The sequence below is a fragment of the Zeus faber genome, assembly GCF_960531495.2.
Source record: "Zeus faber genome assembly, chromosome: 18".
In the NCBI taxonomy this organism is placed as follows: domain Eukaryota; kingdom Metazoa; phylum Chordata; class Actinopteri; order Zeiformes; family Zeidae; genus Zeus; species Zeus faber.
Window position 1 is genome coordinate 3,955,251 of NC_137210.1, and position 21,284 is coordinate 3,976,534.

Consider the following 21,284-nt stretch of genomic DNA (forward strand, 5'->3'; position numbering starts at 1 on the left):
TGGGGAGAAAGGAGGGACATTTTCTTTTGAGTTAGGTTAGCGTTCTCCTTTTTTGTCTGACGTACTTTCCTTCAAAAGGAAAATTAAAAAAAGGAACCTCTAACTTTACTGGTTGGCTGGCTGTGACTGTGATATACAGTTTGTTTGATACTATGACAAAATGTACTTATTTTAAGTCGCTTCGTACAAGCGTCTACCCAATGTAGTATCTGCAAATAAATAAATAAATTCTAATAATAAATAAATAATAATAATAATAAATAAATACATAAATAAAAATAAAAATAGCAATACATAAATAAAAAATATCTGCCGAAGATTTTTCCAAAAGTTAATGTCTACCTACCTCAAGACCAGGGGCATTGTTGTTCAGCGAATATTTTATGAATAGCCCCCGATCTAAAAAGCATCTAATAGGCGACATAGGCGATGCCAGTTGCACCCCTGTCTCCCTCTATGATGGTACTGACCGTGTCCACTGCACGCCCGCAATGGAATGTCTGCGATCAGCGTGCCCAGACACTGTGCTTTTATTTTGGTGATAGGTTATTTTGTTTTACTTAGTTTCCTCATGGAACGAAACAAGCTCTGTACATAATGGGGACACTGTCTCCATCACGCTCGTCATGTCTTAATTATGTGCTAAAGTAAACATCTCTTAAAGGTTGACTTCCCAGGATGTACAATGCTTCAGTTTAAATGCACACATTTGAAGGCAGCTCATTTGGGCTGGGCTTACAACACGGCGATTATAGAAACGGTGTTCAGTGCTTGCAAAGGGGGAAGTGACCCTAACCCAATAAACAATGTACCTTGGCTTGGAGTAAAGACAGTGCATTAATGCTCCAGCTGTTTCCTTGCCACACAGCACCCGAGTGGCTTTTCCTCGGCTTCACGACACAGAGACGGAGCGATGATGTTGAAGACAAACCATTTTATTGAAGAGAGTTGCAAGATATAACAAGCCGGGAGCAGATGGAACGTTATCATGAGAAAGACTCCCTTCCCATGCAAGTGTGGGGACGAGTGATTTAACCTGTGCTCAACAATTGCTCTGATGAGCAACAGGTGCACAGCCACCCCTGATCCTGGGCCCAATTAAAAAGACCCCAGACAGGTGTGGGTGCTTACATCACAGCACCACCATCACACCACAGTGGGGTCTGGTTGTGCATTTCAGCATGTGTCTATGTGTGTGCGCACCTGCTCTGCCAACGGCCTGTGGCAAAATGTCCACCATCTTGATCATTCTCTCTTTTTCCTCCACTTTTGTCTTTGCTCATATCTCCCTCGAGCACACAGCAAGGTGCACTCACACACACACCCTGACCCTATCGCGCTCTCCCCAGCCCTTCCTGCCTGCTTCCCCCCTCCTCTTCTGCCTCTGCTTTTTCGGGGGCTGGGAAGAGATAAACTGTCCACCTATCAGCACCCCGCTGAGAGAGAGAGAGAGAGAGAGAGAGAGAGAGAAAGAGAGAGGGAGAGAGAGAGAGAGAGAGAGAGTGAGAGAGAGAGAGAGCCGCCGGCAGGGAAATAACCACCATTTCCGTGTTTTTCTTGAAAAATAAAAAAGGAAAAATTGTTCTCTTTATCTGGCCGCTCAAAGGCTTGTTTGGACGTGAGGAGAAAGTCCTTTTTTCACCCAACAGGAAGGAAAAAAACCCAACAACAATGCATCACGTACATTACGATGTTAGCATGTGAACGAGTGCCTCACGTGTGCGATGGAACGTTCCGGTTTACCTGCCTTTGTATCCAGTGTCTGGTGGTCATGAAATCAAAAAGACATAAAATGCCATTAAATTCTTCGCAACGGCATCTCTCATCGGCCACGGGAAGTTGTGCAAAGTCTGTGAGCCCCTACCTCATAGCATCGTTTGTGGAAAAATGGCAGTGTGTTTCTCGGCAGCACTCCCACTGCAGTGAAAATCCATCCCACTGGGCTTGACTGCTGGCCAGAGATGCCTCCCGCAAGGCCCTTCCAACCCCCCAGCCCCCAACCACCTGGGCCTCTAGTCATCACGCACCCTTCGGTATCTCATAACCACAGACCAGCATAGCCTGATTGTCAAAAAAACAAACCCAAATCAAAACAGTACAAGCATGAAAACAGAAACAATGACAGAGCTTTTGTCTGCACAAGCAGGTGTCTGGTCAAGCCTCCAACCCCCGACGACATCAGAATGGAATGAGCAAGGGAGGGCGGCTGGCAGCCAGGGGAGTCATATGGCCCAAATCCGTGTATTCGCCACCGATGTTTGGGCCAGATTAATGGGGCGAGACTCGTTGCTTTCACCTCATGACTCGGTGACTCGAGGACGAAACTCCCCCCGCCTTATGCTCTGACCAAGACCAGAAATCAGTGTTTACAAGGACTAATGAATAAAAGGGGGCCGGCTTCGTCTCTACTATGTTTTAGCACTGAAATAACTTGTTCACCTAGTTTTATTATGTTAGGTCCAGTGACCAAAGCCATACACCAACCGAACATTGGACTGTGTTGTGTTATCTTGAAATCAACCCCTCGGTGTCAAAGGATTGTTCCACTCGGCTTTGATACACAAGACTACACAAGTGCTTTTGTCATTTGCCCCAAAACACAGGCTAATGGAAAAACACACGTTGATCACATGGCTATTCGACCTAAAATAAGCCGATGGCCCACTTTCGATACTAAAGCATGGTCTTTAGACCCACTGCTTTGGAAACAAGTCAGTCAGTGTGGTCCAGAATCACAGTAAAAAATGATGCCTTCACATGTGACCTCTTTCCAAAATCAGGATGTTGTTGGGTACATTTCTTTGTGTTACTATTATTACTTTTTTGTGGCAGAAAATCATTGTCGAAAATAAAATTAAAATATTAAATATAATATAAAAATAAAGGCTCAGCAATGCGCTGCTCTAAAAAAAAAATGGATGGACACACAATGGCCCTGCTTTTCATGGTCCCTCCCCTGACACTATACAAGCACTGGGTCGGAATCGGAGCGTCAGTGGTGAAATAAGCTAAGCCAACAACACAGAGTTTGCGATAAAACGCTGTTTTGGGAATAAACACCTGGAGAAAAAGGCGTGTTCAGGGAGACCTTGAACTCATGCCCAGAACAAAATAGAACTGTACCGCTGGTTTGACTGTGAGGAGTTTGGCTACGTTAGCATTAGCTGCATGCTAGCAGGCCATGGAGCCCCGAACTGGCCTGTGGAGGAGCCAGCAGGGGGCACCGGAGAGCGGGGAGTCCTGCAGCCAGACAGCGGCACTTTGAGGTGAGCAACGAAAGACACAGGACTAGTAGATTCAGCAGAACATTTAAAGATGGAAGTGACTCCAATGTAAACGTTTCACATAATTAACGCGATTGGGCGTGGTTTCAGCGTGTTCAGCGGACACGCCCCCAGCGTCTCAGAACAGAGGGAACTGCCTTTTATTTCACGATTTTGAAACCTAATTTTATAGACTTTACGATTTTTTTCAAATTTGGCTTGGCGGTTAATAACACATATTTCTGTTGTGTGACAAACTCATAACATATTTTGATTTACAGGGACTTTAAATAACAAATCCCTCTAGTCTGGACTAATGAAAAGCCAAACGGCAATTCCGTTCCGCCGCTAGTTATTGAGATAAACATACTGTAGGCATGAATAAGGTGATTAGTTCCCGCCAAGAGATCACTGGGAATTCTTAATTATTGAAGTGAAATGTCAATAAGTCATTGAAACAGCAGCCCTCCATTTAAACCTTGCCATTAATCATGTTAAATGCACACACACACACACGCACACACACACACACACACACACACACACACACACACACACACGCACACACACACACACACACACACACACACACAAACACACACAGGCAGATTAATATAGTGAGTGAAAAGGGTCAAAAATGAAATGGATACATTTTGTTATGTGTACAGGTACACGTTAAGATGGACACTTATAAGTTAACATGTTAAATCAGTTTGTTTTACAATCTTGTATATGTTGTAGGAGCAGCTACGTTATGCGTGACATATGAACGTGGGCTTACATTATGTGCCCGATTCGCATTCCCTCACTACGGCATTTAATCTCTTTTAGTAAATTAGCAACAAAATGATGAAGACAGAGGTAGACATGGAGGCAGTTCCATTGGCTGGATGCTATAGGAAGAAATTTGAATTGATAAACAATCAATGCATGTTACACTATGCATGTTGCATGTTGCATGTGCAAATGCCAGTTTTATAATTGATGTGGAAGAATTATCATTAGACATTAATGAAAATTGATTGAAAGTTTATTCGCATTGACCCTTCACACACACACACACACACACACACACACACACACACACACACACACACACACACACACACACGTACACACCGATATGCACATTATCAGTCATTTGCCAGGCCAACTACGGCAAACTACGGCAATTCCCTTGTCTCCAATATCTCTCTTCTGATACGATCTACATCCATCATGTCCGCGCTTTATTGTTCCTTGTCACTACAGCAATCGCCCTGCTCCGAGCAGAGCCAGGGTGGCCATTGAAATCTATTCTATATTTGATTCAGCACCCCCCCTCATTATCCTTCTCTTCATCTACCCCCCCCCCCCCCCACATACACACACACACACACACACACACACACCCACACACAGACAAACACTTTTATTATGCATTTACTTTGCCCTGGGATTCGGAATGTGTAAAATCGATTTAACCAAGTTGATGTACACTGTTAGGTCTCATGTATTAGAGCTGCAAATAGTAAACATATTGTCCTCTGATATGTTTAAGGAAGGCGTGCGTGCATGCGTACGTGCGTGCGTGCGTGTGTGCGTGCGCGCGTACGTGCTTGCGTGCGTGCGTGTGTATGAATGGTTACATGGTTACACTGGGCTTTGGGACTCTAAAGCCTGCTTCATAGTGTCGTTTAATGCACGGGCCATAAATGCCGTCATTTAGCGCCGAACAGGCTATTTGGCACGAGGGCATGCACCTCCCAATTTTTGGAACTCCGCACAGTGTGCTTCAGGTAATTCAAGATGGACACATCCGAAGGACAGTTGTGTAAAGAGATCCGCAGGTATAATTTGCATGATCTGCGATGAAAAAACCTGCACTGACTTCAACAAATATATATTTAACGCTTGCTATTTTAATTTTACTGCTCCTTTTGTAGTCACTGAGATCTTTCCCTCAGGACTTCTTTCTAATGTTTACAGCAGTTATTTCAGTTTCCCCTGGACCCCCCTGCCTTTCAGGAGAATATCGCCACAGCAACATACAACTATAATGCTTGTGCTCTCTGTGAACTGACTATAACAGAGCCTGAAGCCCACACAGAGTCATGTAAAAGTGGTTATGACCAGTTGAACCTTTTAACCCTGGTGAAAAAACACATCTTCCACGTTTAACAACACTGAACTCTTGTTCGTTGAATAATTGACAGCCTCCCAGGATGCCCACTCGGTAAGTTCTGGTGAAACTGCAAGACAGAGACAATAAAAAGTTCTATGCCTCTGTACTCTATACCTTCTGAACTGAGAACCCTAATGTGTAATTTAGGTGCCCAAGAATCCACAGGAGTGAGACAGCGTAGTGTCATTACCCGGTGCCTCTGGGGACTCCAGGTTTATGAAATTCCACATATATACAGATCACTCAGAAAGCTTCTATATGGACACAAATCCAGATTACCATGTCAGATAATGATTGAAGTTCCTCTCATCCTAGAGATAGAGTGGCCCTAGAGATAGAAAGATATGTAGAAATATAAGAGGTTATTATCTGTCAAGCTCAAAGAAAAACAAGCAAATAGAGAAAGGAAAAATACATACAATTGAGTGCAGCCGATAGTATTCCAAATTATAGAATGGAACATGGGGTGTTAATTAAGAAATCCTTCAAATTAGCAGTTTTTGCTACCAATCACCTACTGTATAAAGGAGACGGTGTTCTCTTTCTTTAGGTTAAGATACTTAATTCTGAAAGAAATAAGTTCTGGGTTTCTTTGCATTCCCTCTCACTTTTCAGTGGTTAGTACCTCAGCTTTACGTCCAGACTTTTGTTTTCCTGCAAGGTTTCGATTGTTAACGACAGCTAAACTGAAACAAACAAAATAATGAATACATTTGAATCATTGTTATGTCTCTCATACTAAAATGAAAGTAAAAGTAAAATAACGTCACCATACAAAACTGAAATGCTATAAAAATGTAAAAAATTAAGTCATTATTAAATTTTATTTATTTACAACAAAGAGCATTTGTGCCATTGCCATTCATTTCCATCATATTATATATAAATACAACCTATAGCAAAAATTATATAGAAAGTGAAACTAAATATTTGAAATTTTGGAACTAAACTAACAATGTTTCCCTGGCTGTTAGTGTCTGAGCCAGACATGCAGAGATAACACTCTTACCTTTCAAAAAAGTAATGGAAGCTACAGCTCGGCATCTGATCGCATCTTATCTCAAGATAAGCATTGGAAGCACAGCAAGAGCATTCTCGGGATAGAGGGAGCCAAAACAAAACAAAAAAAAATCAGACCTTGCAGATGTAGACGCAATAAAAATGAGTGGGTGGGCTTATGACACTCGTGAAGAAATAAAGATGTAATTTGGGAAGGGGGGATTCTACCGGCCTTTCATTATAGTCCCGGATGTGTCTTGGCCGAGGCTGTAGTGACAGTTAGGATTAGGGTGGACGGAGGAGGAGAAGGGTATACCGTACTGTACATTTCAAGGGAGGTATTGTAAATTGGCAGTGGGTACACTCCACATACAATAGCTGCATGTATCGTCCACTTTAACCACTGGCCTTGGCTTCCGAATTGAGTTGCAGCGCAGAAACGTCCGCAGATGTCGGCTGATTTCCAGCTGAAACTCTTCGCTCGGCACGCCGTTTCTCCTTGCGTTTTGCACTTGAGTAAACAGGGAAAAGTTCCTACACGCTAACACAAAAACGCTTCCTCTGCTCCTATACTTGTGTCATCGCATAACTTGTGTGCACATGGACGTGTGCGAATGCCGAGTCACGCTCTACAAACACAGGCGTGCACAAACACACACACACACACACACACACACACACACACACACACCCCGTTCCGTAAAGAGGTCGCATGTAGCGGCGCATTGGCAAGTGCTTCTTATTCTGATTTTCAAAATTACATTCCCAGCCGTGACCTCGATGCATCCGAGCTGGACTCCTCGACCCATTTGAGTAGACCCCACTTGAATATGAAATGTAGCGGCTTTGTTTGCAGCGGACAGAAAGCGAGAAAGAACGGCGAGAGGAGATGGAGAGAGGAACCGAAGGGACGAAAGATTCAAATCACATCAATGGAGATGATTAATAGCTGTCGTTGCCTAATTATGGAATAGAACACTCAAGTTGGTCTGCACTGTGCAATTAAGATGACTGCTGCTTGCGAAACATTACTTTGCTTCCAATCAACAGGGTGGATGTAAAGAATTTCGCAGAGGCTCAGTCAACGCAGCGAACCGCCGTTCTACGAGCTGCTCTACCGGAGCTGTTTGTTGCAGCGTTTGTGGGCCTCACTATCTTCTTTTCATTGAGTGTGTCTTTCTCTTTCTGTAACTGTTTCCCACCCGAGATTCACTCAGCTTAGCAGTATCCCAACAGTATTTCAGCAACCTCTCTTGAAAAACATTTCTAATTCCGCTATTCTTTTTTACAAGTTCAATGCGAATATGAATGGGCACGGTTCTCCGTGCGCCCCGATCACGGAGAGCCGTGCCCGTTCATATTCGCATTGAACTAATCCTATTGATCCAAATCCTATGCGACTCACAAAATTCTGAGACGGGTGGAGCCCGAGAAATAATTTATAATAATGGGACACACGCAAAAGGAATCCCGCATATGTTCATTGAACTGTCCCTCCCCCTCGTGCACGGCACGCAAAGACCAAGTGACGGGCGGGAGCAGAGCAACTGAAAAGTTTCTCCTGAAGTCCTTGAACAAAACATGGACGACAGAAGCCCTTTCCTGCACCGATCCATCAAAGGGAGCGATCCTCGGTCCCGTGGACGGATACTCCCTCTATGCACTTATCAGACGTTGGTCGACAGGGCATGCCTCTCCTCCTGCTCAGGGGGAAGAACATTTACCAGGTGATAGACGACACCGTGGGACAGGACTAGGAGGGGGTAATGGGCAGGTTGGTTGATATCTATAATGCCCCTATAGTCTTTAAAGGGACAATTCATCTCCGCCACGCCAACAGACAAGACAGATCTCCGGGTCAAACAAATCGATCTCTTACTATGTGTGTGTGTGTGTGTGTGTGTGTGTGTGTGTGTGTGTGTGTGTGTGTGTGTGTGTGTGTGTGTGTGTGTGTGCGTGTGTCTCATGGGGCTAAAGCCATTGACATAGGCATTGCAATGACTACATTTTTTTCAAATGACAATTATTATAATTTTTTTAACTTGTTTTTTCTATGAAATCACCTAATGCTCAATAATTCCTTCATCGAGCTCCTTAGTAGCCATTATCAAATCAAAGCCATTTGCAAATTTTTCAGATTCTAACATGATTAATCTTCTCTACGCCCCTTTCATGGATCAATCCTCTGACTTTTCAGATTGTTCCCTTTGGTTTGCACAAAATCAGTAACCATTTGAAATACCAAATGGAAGCGTCTAGCTATGTAAAGAGGAATGCAGGAGCCTGGAGAAGGGAAATTCAACTATTGCAATAACCGAGGTGAGCAAATAATCCCATTCAAATGTAGTTTCTAAAGACTTTCAGCAAGCAATACTGACTACTGAACTTACTTTTTCATCTTTCCCTTTTGCCCTTGAATTCTCCTTTTATTTCTATTTTTTTTTTTTGTCACATTGCACAGTAGATGGTGAAAACAGACCTGACCTACACCCACGCGGCTGCCGTTTCTTTTCAGGGTTCGAGGCCGCCTTTTAGTGACGAAGGAAAGGAATAAGGGTTTGATGAAAATGTCCAACTTTATTCCCCATTCTTTGCCTTCATGTCACTGTCCTTCAGTCTTTCTGTCACATGCGCAGGTGTTACATGTGCAAACAAGCCAACTAGCTTTGCCCAGAAGTACTATTTATAGTCAGCTGACCTTTACTTCCTTCAGTGTAATGCACCAGCTCTTGTCTGGGCACTGCTGCCCATGGAGGGGATTGGGGGGTAAGGTAGGAATGGGGGCTCGCAAAGACCGATGGATTGAAACTAAACGCAAACCTATTTTATACCTTTCAGATAGTCCTGAAGAACAATAGCCTAAAGATTGCATGAATGAGAAAAAGGTTTCCATACAAAGTCAATAAATTGCACTTAGACTTTGTTTAAAACTATATGTAGCATTGGATCATATAAGTTCTTTATCTCCATTTACTGCCCATACACTGCCTTGACATGGCTATACTTGAATGAATATAATGTGCCTATAGGTGAAGAGCATCAAGCACAGACTCACAACAGAAACCTATAATTGAATAACAATGGCCACCGGCAACGACCTTTGCTGTGCCTCCATTAAGATACCTATCTCCCTGATAATGTGACTTCCCGCCACGTTTCGCCTAACCCGGTTCAAATACAGCCCTCTTTGACTTTAGTTGGTGATGAAGACAAAGAGACAAATAAATGCTGGAAGATACATTTAGTATTAAAGTGTATGTACAGTACACTAGAGTAGTGTTATACTTAATTTCTGTAAACAATACCCTCTAAGTGGAAAACCCTCAAACGCTATTTACAGCAGAGCACAGTAATTGAATAAAATGGCCTCCAAAGGCAACCATTTATTTAGCTATCTGCCTAAACACCTGACTTCCAGGAAAAGCCTTGCACAGTCGAACCCAAAACGCCTTTGGTATTAGAGCTGGGGCCACTTTTCATAACCCTGCTCGGCCTCCTCTCCCTTTGCTTTTGGGCAGATTCCTGTAGAATTGACTTAACTTTACCATACAAAATAACACTACACCACTATAATAGTCACAATGACGTTTGGATCAAGTCATTCAGCAAACGTTAATATATCCCGAGGCCTGTAGCAGGTAGTATATGTGTGTTTGTGCATGCATGTGTGTAAACGTGTGTGTGTGTCTGTGTGTGTGTGTGTGTGTGTGTGTGTGTGTGTGTGTGTGTGTGTGTGTGTGTGTGTGTGTGTGTGTGTGTGTGTGTACAAACCATGGATGTACTGTTCCTAGCTAAGGCCAAGAATTGGACTGCATAAATTACATCAGCATACAGCTAGGGGCGACATCAACAGAGAGAAAGAGTGAGAGAGAGAGAGAAGGAGAGAGATAAAGAGACAGAGACTGGTATTTTTCATGCTTAAAGCGTCCAATTCAATGCTGTCCTCACCATTTTCTTTCTTTTTAAGAGAAAGAGAAGGCGGAGAAAAAGAGAAAAAAAGAGGGAGGTTGACAGGAATGTGGAAATCTGTCAGATACTCCAGATATCCTTCTCCTACCCCTCCTACACAACAAAAGAATGGAAGAGAGGGAAAGAGGACAGAACAGCCCTGAGTAGGTTGGTCAGTGGATAGGATCATTATGCGACCCAGGGCAAGTAAGGGTAAATTATTGGACTTATTCGGCGATACCTTGCCATTCGATTATTGCGGCTCATCAAATGTCTTATTATTGTATGAAGGAAAATTATAGTGATATTAAACATATACCTACACCCTTGAGCGCCTACAAAATGACATGCCAAAACATATCACGACCAATAAATAACAGTAAGGTGGCTTGGACCCGGTTCAAATCTGGTCCTTCTTGACTTGACTGCAAAACTACGCAAAAAAAATCAAATAATAAAAATCTCTTCATGCGTTTTAGCGGCGACATACGTTGTTGCTCTTTTATTTATTTATTTATTTTACCTATGCAACATGCTGGCCATACGCCACAGAGTATTTGTATGCCATTGCATCTACGACAGAGTTAGTCTGCAAGTGGAGTTAAACTTCTCAACCTGCAATGCAACTCTTTATTAATTCTTAAATCATCAAGAACTGCTGCAATAACTCTGTCCTGTGGACGACCTGTAGGATGACAAGAGCACAGTTTTTTGGTACAGAGAACCAACACCAATCCCCTTCTTTGGAGAACGATCTTACCATGTTTTGGTCTATAAACAATGAATCACTATTCCAAGAGGGGGAGATTCACCACAGGTGAAACATATAAACATAGAAACAAACAACACGTACATGGAAAAACATAAAACATCAGACGACAACATGTATCGAAAAAGCAGAGTTAATTAAGTCCAGGACAACTTGAAAAGCAATTTGGCACGTGGCCTCGTGTTATAGTTATGGCAGGAAATGAGGGAGAAAAGGAGAGGGATGTAACCTGGAGGGTGTTAGGTGTATGTTCAAAGCAGGTGCTGGTTGTGTGTTTGTGTGCCTGTGATGAGACCACCTGTATGTGTGTTTGTGTGTGTGTGCGTATGTGTGTGTGTTAGTGTTTGTGTGTGAGTGTGTGTGTGTGTGCGCGTGTGAAGTGTCCACCAGGAGGTGTACGGGACTTGTCCCAATTGGTTCTGGAGTATAAGGTCGCCATTCTATCATTGCGCCTCCAAGCACAAGGAAAAGGCCCCGAAGCTATCCCGAGGCCCGCGGCCGTGGCCGTACAGACACCCCGCTACTGCAGGAAAGCTACGCCCTGCAGACACAGAAGACCCTCCAGCCCCCAGAGAAGTAACACCCAGGGCCCAGCCCTGGGGAGCTTAACCCAGTCCCGGAGCACACTTGGGGACCCTGCACCAATAAGGCGGACACATACGACCCACCCCAATATGCAGGCACAAGATGCAGCCGCAGCTTTAAAGTTGTAGTGTGGGGGTGCGAGTCCTCCAAGCAACTCAAACCCCAATCATTTGCAACCCTCCTGCCCCGCAGACCCTGGTCTGGTGGAGTGTTGTTCCGGGTACGATTTTTGCGCCAGTGTATGTGTTCTAAACTAATATGAGTGTTATTAAAATTTCAGGACGAACGAGAAGTGCATTTGGGCAGGTGTGTGATGGGCAAAATCGCAGCCGCCTGCCACATAGCTTGCACCCCACCCATCCTGCAAACTCTAGGCCTATTGTGTGGTGTATGTACTCAGTATGGGTTTTGGCACTGGGAGAGATAAGCAAAGCACAACCAGATCAATGCAGGGGTGCAGGAGGCTGGGCAGCGGCCATGCAGACCCTCCCCTGGACTCGACCTTGCCCCAGCATGCCAACCTCCCGTACCTGGAGCCACCCAACCCACAACCACCAGCCACAGGGGCAGAGCGGCCCGCCATGTGCCTCCACCATGCCGAGCCGCTCTGCACCCCCATCAGGGCCCTGACCAGCCCCCGGCCATCGGGCATGCAGACCATAAAACAGAGGGCAGGCTCAGGTCCCCGCCAAGGTCACAGGACCAGACGGAACGTCTAACCAGCCCTGGCATGACAGGCCACGCAAAGGATATCGGTGGAAACAGCAAGTGTCATCTGTTTTTAATAAAATTATGTTTATTCTGGAAAAGGGATTTTTCAAATGACCTATATGAGGAAGATGTTCAATCATCGGAGGCGGTTTTAGGATGTTGTTCATTAATTTGATTTTAACTTTTAGAGACTGCTGTAGTTGAAGGAACTGCAGGAAACTGTTGCCACCGATATTATACCTTTGGGTTAAGGTTGGGAAGGATATAAGCAAATTGTTTTCAAAAATGTGTTCCAGGTAATTCCTTGTCTTTTCCAAGACCTTAAGGATTATTGGTCTGTTTTTTTACAAGAATATGTAACAGATTGGAGTGATTTTGTTAGGAGACAGAGTGTGACCTCGAGTTTGACCTTGAGTCGTTGCGGTGAATGGGTTTTTAAAACAATATATTTCCTTACTGATGCATTAAGGAAGGGGAGATCAGATATTGATAAATCCTGACATTCAGTTTGTTCAATGTCTCACCATCCGTGTCCTAATGTTGCTCTGGTTGTAAGCATTTAATTATAAATTGAAGATGGTTCACTAAATAGTAGTATCTGAAGTTTTGGGCTGCTAGGCCTCCACAGTCTTTTTTTTCCCTGAAGTGTTGCAAGTTTAATTCTCAGTTTCTTGTGTTTCCAATAGAATTATTTGGTTATTAAATCTAGAGTATTAAACCAATTTACTGTTGGTTGAACTGGGGTTATTGAAATATGTATAGTTTATTTTTTGTAGAATATTCATTTTCACTCCTGCTATCCTACCAATCAGTGAGATGGGTATATTGTTCCATCAGTGAGGTCTTCCTAAATGGATTTGAGCAATGGAGTAAAGTTAAGGGTAAACAGATTGGTGGAGATATCAGCCAATACCAAGGTATCTAATGTTGCCCCTTGTGATGGTTAGGGGCAGTTTCTGGGTTACTGCGTTCCAGTCTTCCCCACTGAGTGTTAAGACTGTGGTTTTAGTCCACTTTGTATGTTATAAGTTGTGTTGTTGTAGTCTGAGATAGCTGAAAATGTAGTTATAAGATTGAACACTTCATCTAGGGAGGATTTTGGGTCTCGTAAATACAACAAAATATCGTCTGCATACAAACTGATTTTGTGAACAGATTTTCCTGTTTGTATGCCAATGATATTACTGTTTTGACGGATGGCCGCCGCGAAGGGTTCAATAAAGATGGCGAATAGTAAAGGGGAGAGTCTTTGACATCTTTGTCTTGTGCCGCGTTGTAAAGTGAAACGCTGTGAAGTGTAACCATTGGTGATGACAGAAGCAGATGGGAGGTTGTACAGAATTCTGATCCATTGAATGAGTAACTCTCCAAAGCCAAATGCTTGTGGCTCGTTGACAAACATTGGGTAAACCAGGACAAAGAAAGAAAGAAAGAAAGAAAGAAAGAAAGAAAGAAAGAAAGAAAGAAAGAAAGAAAAACATGGCTATACATTGAACATAATGTGCCTATAGTTGAAGAGCTTAAAAGACAACTTGCAATAGAACAATATAATTGAATAAAAACAGCCTCCAATGGCAACACTTGCTGTACCTCCATTAAGATACCTCCCTATCACCCTAATATTGTGACTTCCAGGAAAAGTCCATCAGCTACACCCAAGGCAGTTAAAATACAACAAAATATTAACAAACGCGCAAGGTTGAGCCTTGGCAAGTTCAAATCCAGTCCTCTTTTACTTGGATTGTGATTAAAGAAAACAACTGTCCTCCTTAGATACCGCGGCTTTATTCCGGCGGTTGCTCTCTGAGTAACACTCCAAGCATAATTATGCTATTCCTGTGCACCCTGCGAGGGTATGGTTAAGGATGCAGCGTATTTTATTATTAGCATAATTGCCCTGTGCTCTCTCTTACTCCTCTCTGCCCCCAAACCCAATGATGTGCTGGACTTGCTCACCCTTGGCACCGGTGAATTTACTTGGGTTCACGAATAGAAAAAACAAAAATAGGCAAAACCTATTAGGTGGCGTTCAATCAAAATCCACCTAGTCAGTAGGGCTGAGCAAAGTTTGGGCGCCTGTGTGTTTGTGTCTAGTTAGATTGATAGCAACCTGTGCAAATACTGTATACTGTCCCTATCATGCCACACTGCTCATGGGAATATATGCAGTTGGGCAGAAATACTAAAGCCAAATATTTAGGGGCGAATTCACAAAGAATGGATTTCGACTGAGTAGATGAGTAAATCTATAATAAAAAGTACTCTTCCCACACAGTTCATTTATTACGATTTATGAATAAAATGTTTATATATTACATTTTTTACTTAAGAAATTCTAGTTCTCACCGAACCTTAATATTACAATGTAGAAATGATGACGGGTAATTTCATATATCTTGCTTTTCCAAATTCCAGTCTGTGCAAGTGAAAGGCTGCTGCCTGCGAAGCTTTCCATGGTCCTATGAGGTTCAATGCCACATGTGGTTCAATGGGAATTTTGACCACTTTATCGCTATTCCTTAAAACATTTAGTTATTTTTTCGATATCATTTGAATTTAATAGGAATCATAGAACCGTTTTTGTCAACGTTTGTAATGCATTTTTTGTACAATGAATTATTCAGAGTTTCAACAAGTTGCGGTTGGAGTGCGTTTTGAAAACTACCACAGACTGCCCCCTTCAATGTATCACTATAGGACGCCGTGACAGTAATAATAATTGAAGAATAGTAAAATACTATTTACAGATCACTGTATTAGTTTGGGCGTGACACCCCTTATGAATGCACTTCAGTTGCACCAGCTCTGATTTCACTCTATCTCCATGTCTCTTAGCGCTGGTGTTTGCTTTTGCAACGAAGCTCATTTGCATGGAAATGGGCCTATTTTACAGGAAATGTATGCATATACATAATTGAAATAAGTGCAAATAGCAATGCCGCACCCAGACGCTATTTGCGTGGCAACGCAGTTAGCAGTGCATTTCACCGTTTGCGGCTGCTTTGTGAATTTGATGGTTGCTTTTTCTGTTTTTTGCCCCCTCGGTGTGTTAGCAGGCTCTCTGCAAAGCCAATTACATGGTGCGACCATAGTGACTACTTTCCACATGGCTGTCATCTGGTGGTGCTACAGTACGGTTGATCTGACTGGCACCGAGAGGCTTTCCTACTAACGCACTGCGAAATAAAGAGTGTTCCATTGACACAGGCACAGCAGTAGAGCATTCACAGAACCAGAAATCTCATCGTCTACTTACTGTCCGAGTTTCATTGTCTGATTCTGCTAGTTATTGAACTAACTACTAATTATAACTAATTTTATATCACATTACAATATTTAAGTGGCTGCTAAGTCAGTTTTAAACTGTGCTAGGTACTGGCAAGATGCAATAGTTCAGCATGCATTTTGCGAAGAGCTGCCACCAGCAGTAGTGGTAAAAGTACACAACTTCATTACTTAAGTCAAAGCATAGTGTGGCGGACTTGGGGGCTTGGTCAAGCCAGCTCTTGGAGGCAAGAAAAAGTCAGCGTGGTAGACTCACGCTCCCTCCTCGCGCCAGCTGTGGCCAGTTGAGCTGACTGGCCCATCACAGCAGCTGTCAAGCTTTGTGTCTGTCTTGCCTTGCAGCGAGGGATACCCAACAGGGAAGGTCCGGGAGCGCGTTGGAGCCAAAACACACCGTACCGGAGAACCTTGATCGGAGAAACGACGTCCGATGGCATCTTTAAGTTGTCCTTTATATTTACTTTCCCGCCCTTGAGCGCCATTTTTGTTTGAACTTTTAATGAATAAAACCTGGCGTGCCGGCACCTCTTCACAGCAAACTGCGTCTCTCTGAGTCCTTGCCCACGCCTGGGTAGCGAAACTGCCACATATAGATACTCCTTGTAAAATATAACTCTAATAAAAGTGAAATTTGTTCAGTCAAATTTTTATGTGAGTTAAAGTGCTGGAGTAATTGCTCATTAAAGTACTTAAGTATTAAAAATGTACATTTTCTTTTTATGTCAACGCATTGTTGTATAGTTGCCACAATGCATTTAAAGAGCCTATTGACTCTAAAACAACCTCAAGAGTACACTGACTTGCTTGTCGAACCTGTAGAATAAAAAGCTTGTAGAATATGCTACAAAGCCTATAGAAATGCCTCTAGAAACACAATTGAAATGCCAGATGGACAGCCATTGCCATTTTCAATTTTTTTAATATAACAACCCCCACCCCATCCCCACAAAACAGCATGGCAGTGTTCTGACACAGCTCTGGTTGTGTGTGTGTGTGTGTGTGTGTGTGTGTGTGTGTGTGTGTGTGTGTGTGTGTGTGTATACATGCGTACGACAGTGGAATTGCTGTAGATGCAGCTTCCTCAGAAAAAAAAAAATATATAAAACAACCAACCTCCTTTAATATCCTAGTTACACACCTCTAGCTTTATAATTGCCCAACTGGCAACAGCAACACTACTTTAGGGGAGACAAAAAAACCTCAATGAAGATTGTATTAATTTCACAAGGAGTAGTTTACTGTGATTGTTTTTTCTCCTGTGATGAACACAGCCTATCGCCTATCACATTTTAAAAAATAAAATAAAATGAACCCACTGACTTCATATCTATGCTTCAAAGTAATGAGTAACAGGATTTAGATATTTGTCGATCAAATGTAGTGGATTTAAAATTCATAAGTTTACAAAAATTGTTTTACTCGAGTAAAGAACGGATACTCGAAAGAAAAACTTAAGTACACTGTGGTACATTCAAAACTCCTGGCAGTATCTGAGCGAGCTGCCCACACACTAATATAAATTACAGAGTATTGATTTGCTCAGTATTGCTATCGCACCAAGAGACATCATCAGTCTGACTCAAAGACATTTCACAGACCTGATCATGTGTCGGTATTGATTGCGCGGCCAGAAGATGTATCGTAGGCTCTGGTTATCAAGTTATGCGGCTGTTGTCAAAGATGAGCTGCAATCTCTGCAAGACTCTGACTCTTGATGCTCTGGATGTCTTTTAGTCAGTAGCAGTATGGCCAGTGAGGCCAATGACCTCTCCACACAAGACCTCGGAAAATGTATCAATGCAAAGACAGCGCGTTGGTTTTTATCTTGGACATTTAACAGCTTCCAATCTCAATGTCAAATTCTAATTCAAACTCTGACAAAAGAACATATTAGTCTGGGGCAAATAAAAAATCCGCCCCTCCCCCAGGCTAATATTCAAAACGTTAGCAATTAGCAATAGCTAATAATTAGAAATAGCAATTTATTGCCATTGGTAATGCTATTCCAGCGCTTGTGGTAGCTCCTCCTAGGACATATGTAAAGGTGAACCTTTAAATATTTAAAGGGCTGACATTAGTTCGTGAAGTACAGATAGGGCAGGCAGCTACATTGAAGCTATCACTATTATACCGGCTTTTCATTTAAAGCAGGCAGTGTATTATTCCACTCAAGTCTGTAAGAGATCCGCTATCATCGTTATCGTGACATTTTCCTCCCTGTATTCTGGTAGGAGTAACGCACACTCTCACAGCGGGGTGTGGAGCAGAACAGAGCTCTGAGCCACTGCACAGCAGCGGCATGCTGTCCACGCAGCCAAAGGCTGAGCCGATGGGGCGCTTGTCACCGCCATCTGTGTGTATGTGGGTGCTCCCGTGCACCCGTGGTTTTAGATAGACAGCCGAAGACAATCAAAAGACAAAAGATGTTCCGCATGTGTGTGTGGGCACACACCCCCCGATTGGAAGCTGGCTTACAGTGCCTGTGTACACTCAGGCGAATGTTGTGTGTGCGTGTGAGATGGAAAGAGAGAGATGGAAGGAGAGCGATGTAGAGGGAGGGATGGAGGGAGAGAGGTTGAGTTTAAGAAACCTTTATTCAGCACATGTGGTATCTATTGATTCCAGTGGCACAAGCTCAAAAAGCTGGAAGACAAATGAATGAACAAAGCATAAATAACCAAACAAATAAGTAGATGTATGAATATTAGTAATAATAATACCAACATTAATAATAATAGTAATCATAACAATAATAAAAATAATAAAAAAGTAAAAACGGAGCACACAAGAAAAAATGCCCCAAAAAGGAAAAAATACACCCATTTAAATCACGGCACCAAGGAATCAACCAAATACAGTGCAAACAGTCACATTTCCATCGAAAACAGAGCAAACACCTTTATTTCCTTGTAGTACCACTGTAAAATCCTGCACATCACTCATTAGTTTGTAGAACCGAAAAATCAACCCACAACCTGGCAACAACGAGGCAAGCTCTTGATTTCAATCATTCTGTATTCCTGCTTTTGTAAATTGCAAGTTTTTTTTTTCCCACAGCTAAAAAAATTGTAAGTTTCCATTTAGTTGCATCTAGCTTATTGTACCCTGCACCAAACACAGAGGCAGTCTCTGAGAAACTGTCATCGAACTTCTGAAATAAAATACTTCTAAACTTTAAAAAGTGGGTCATGTCTCTGGCATTTAATAAAAACAATATAAAACAGTCTCCAAAAGTCCACAGAATGGGCATTGGTTGGATACTGTTGGACTGATGACATAAATAAAAACATCTGCAGCAATAGCACCAAGTAAGATTCTCCATTGGCGGTCACCTCACTGTAGCAGTTCCTCCTACCAAACGCTACCCAAGTGGAGTTTTCAGGGCCCTCCGGCACAGAGAAACAGATGACGATGGGTTGTAGACATCAATTTATTGTAGAGAGGAGGCTAGGTGGAATTAGCCAGGAGCAGATGGAACATGTCATGACAGGGCTCCTCTCCTGAGTGCGTGTGTGGATGGGGGTTTTAACCTGTTGCTCGTCGGCCCAACTGACAAGCAACAGGGATGCAGCCCCCCTGACCCAATCACCTAGATCCAGGTCAGGTGTGGCTGCTCAAACCATCCCGTTCGCACCTCACTCTGACCTTTCGTTGAGTGGAGGCTAATAGAGAACTCTCCACACTACCCCCAGCCTCTGCCTCCATACTGGGTCCGTCCTCCCATCCAATTTGGGGTTTATGTTTCGTGTTTTCACACAAAATTTCTATATCGTTTTTCCTGAGACAGTGTACACATTTTCAAGAAAGCCAAGCTCGGGGAGGGGTAAATTCTGTTTGGAACTTCCTGTCCACTAAAGTTCACCTTCAACTGAACTCCCCCCTTGTCAGTCAGTTTGTCCTGCAGCAAGCTTAAAAGATTCTCGGTATGTGAATAGACCCCTGGCCTAATTGAGAGGCTACAGCTCCCGCTTCCTTAAAATCTGGTCCAGGGATGTCTAGTATAGTCTTTAGCGTGACGGCTCCAGCCGCACACGGCAGACGTGTCAGTCCTGGTGCGGAGCAATCCTGTACATCCAGCTTGGCTCCATGGATGATTGGCTCCTTTAAAAACTAATACAGTAAATTTGCAGGATGCTCTTGCAGTTGATACGATCCCAAGAGGAGAGAGAGAAAGAGAGAGAGAGAGAGAGCGAGAGAGAGAGAGAGAGAGAGAGAGAGAGAGCCCAAGTCAACCACCCATCACTGGTCCTGTAGCAGCCTATGACAGCCTCAGGACGGCAGCTGTCGTCGGCCCCTGACCGATGTGTTACTTGTTTGGGTAGAATGCACCGCTGGGGCAAGGGGCAGGAAACTAAAGTGTACGCTTACTCAATTATTTTGCCTCCATCAGTTTAAAACCGTTTCAATGCATTCCAATTTCATCATTGAAACGAGCTAATACTTATGAACGAACTACCTAATGTTAAAAACAAGCCTTAACTCCGACTCCCAAGTTGGGTAAACTCTGACCTCCATTTTCTTCACCTGTCATTCTTTTCAATAAAATCTATCTATCTATCTATCTATCTATCTATCTATCTATCTATCTATCTATCTATCTATCTATCTATCTATCTATTTATTTATCTATCTATCTATCTATCTATCTATCTATCTATCTATCTATCTATCTATCTATCTATCTATCTATCTATCTATCTATCTATCTATCTATCTATCTATCTATCTATCTATCTATCTATCTATGTATCTATCTATCTATCTATCATCTATCTATCTATCTATCTATCTATCTATCTATCTATCTATCTATCTATCTATCTATCTATCTATCTATCTATCTATCTATCTATCTATCTATCTATCTATCTATTATCCTTTTGTCTATTCATTTGACTGTATATCTGTGTAACTATACTGTATGTCTGTCTGACTGTCTATGTGTCTGTACACTTTATCTGGCTGACTGTATGACTACTGTATCTGTGTGTCTCTCTAACTGTTTGTCTGCCTGTCCGCCTGTCTCCCCGTCCGTAAGTCCGCCCATCGGTCTATATTTGCACCTGACCTGCTCTCATTTTCCCCACCTATCTCTCTCTCTCTCTCTCTCTCTCTGTCTTGTTTTGGTTGAGCGGTGATTGTGCTGATGGACTGTGATGAGAAGTGACGGTCTATCAGGCTCACTGCAATTCCATTACCTGGACCCTTTATTGAAAAGGGGATTCACTTTCACTGCACGCCGCGGCAGCACCGCGACAGGGGGCAAGGTGCCGGCCAGCAGCCATTTTGGACACGAATGCACACATGCATGCACACGTGCACATACGAGCGTGATAACAGAAAACAAATATAGATAGACAAGAAGGTTGGACTTGCACATTCGCAGACAGATGAATATGGGTGAGTACAGTGCAGACACACACACACACACACACACACACACACACACACACACACACACACACACACACTATGGCTTGTTTCTCTGGGTGCATCTGATAGTGGTAATCTAGGCCCTCCCCTTTAGGGAGGACTATCTCTAAAAACCCACTGCAGAGTA

The 21,284-nt window shown here is 43.0% G+C and overlaps 1 protein-coding gene across 1 annotated transcript in view; it reads right to left on the reverse strand.

Moving 5' to 3' along the window:
- stxbp5l (syntaxin binding protein 5L) overlaps positions 1–21,284 on the reverse strand; it is a gene marked incomplete at both ends in the record, with an annotated part of 185,613 nt that overhangs the window by 140,525 nt on the left and 23,804 nt on the right. The window lies entirely within an intron of this gene.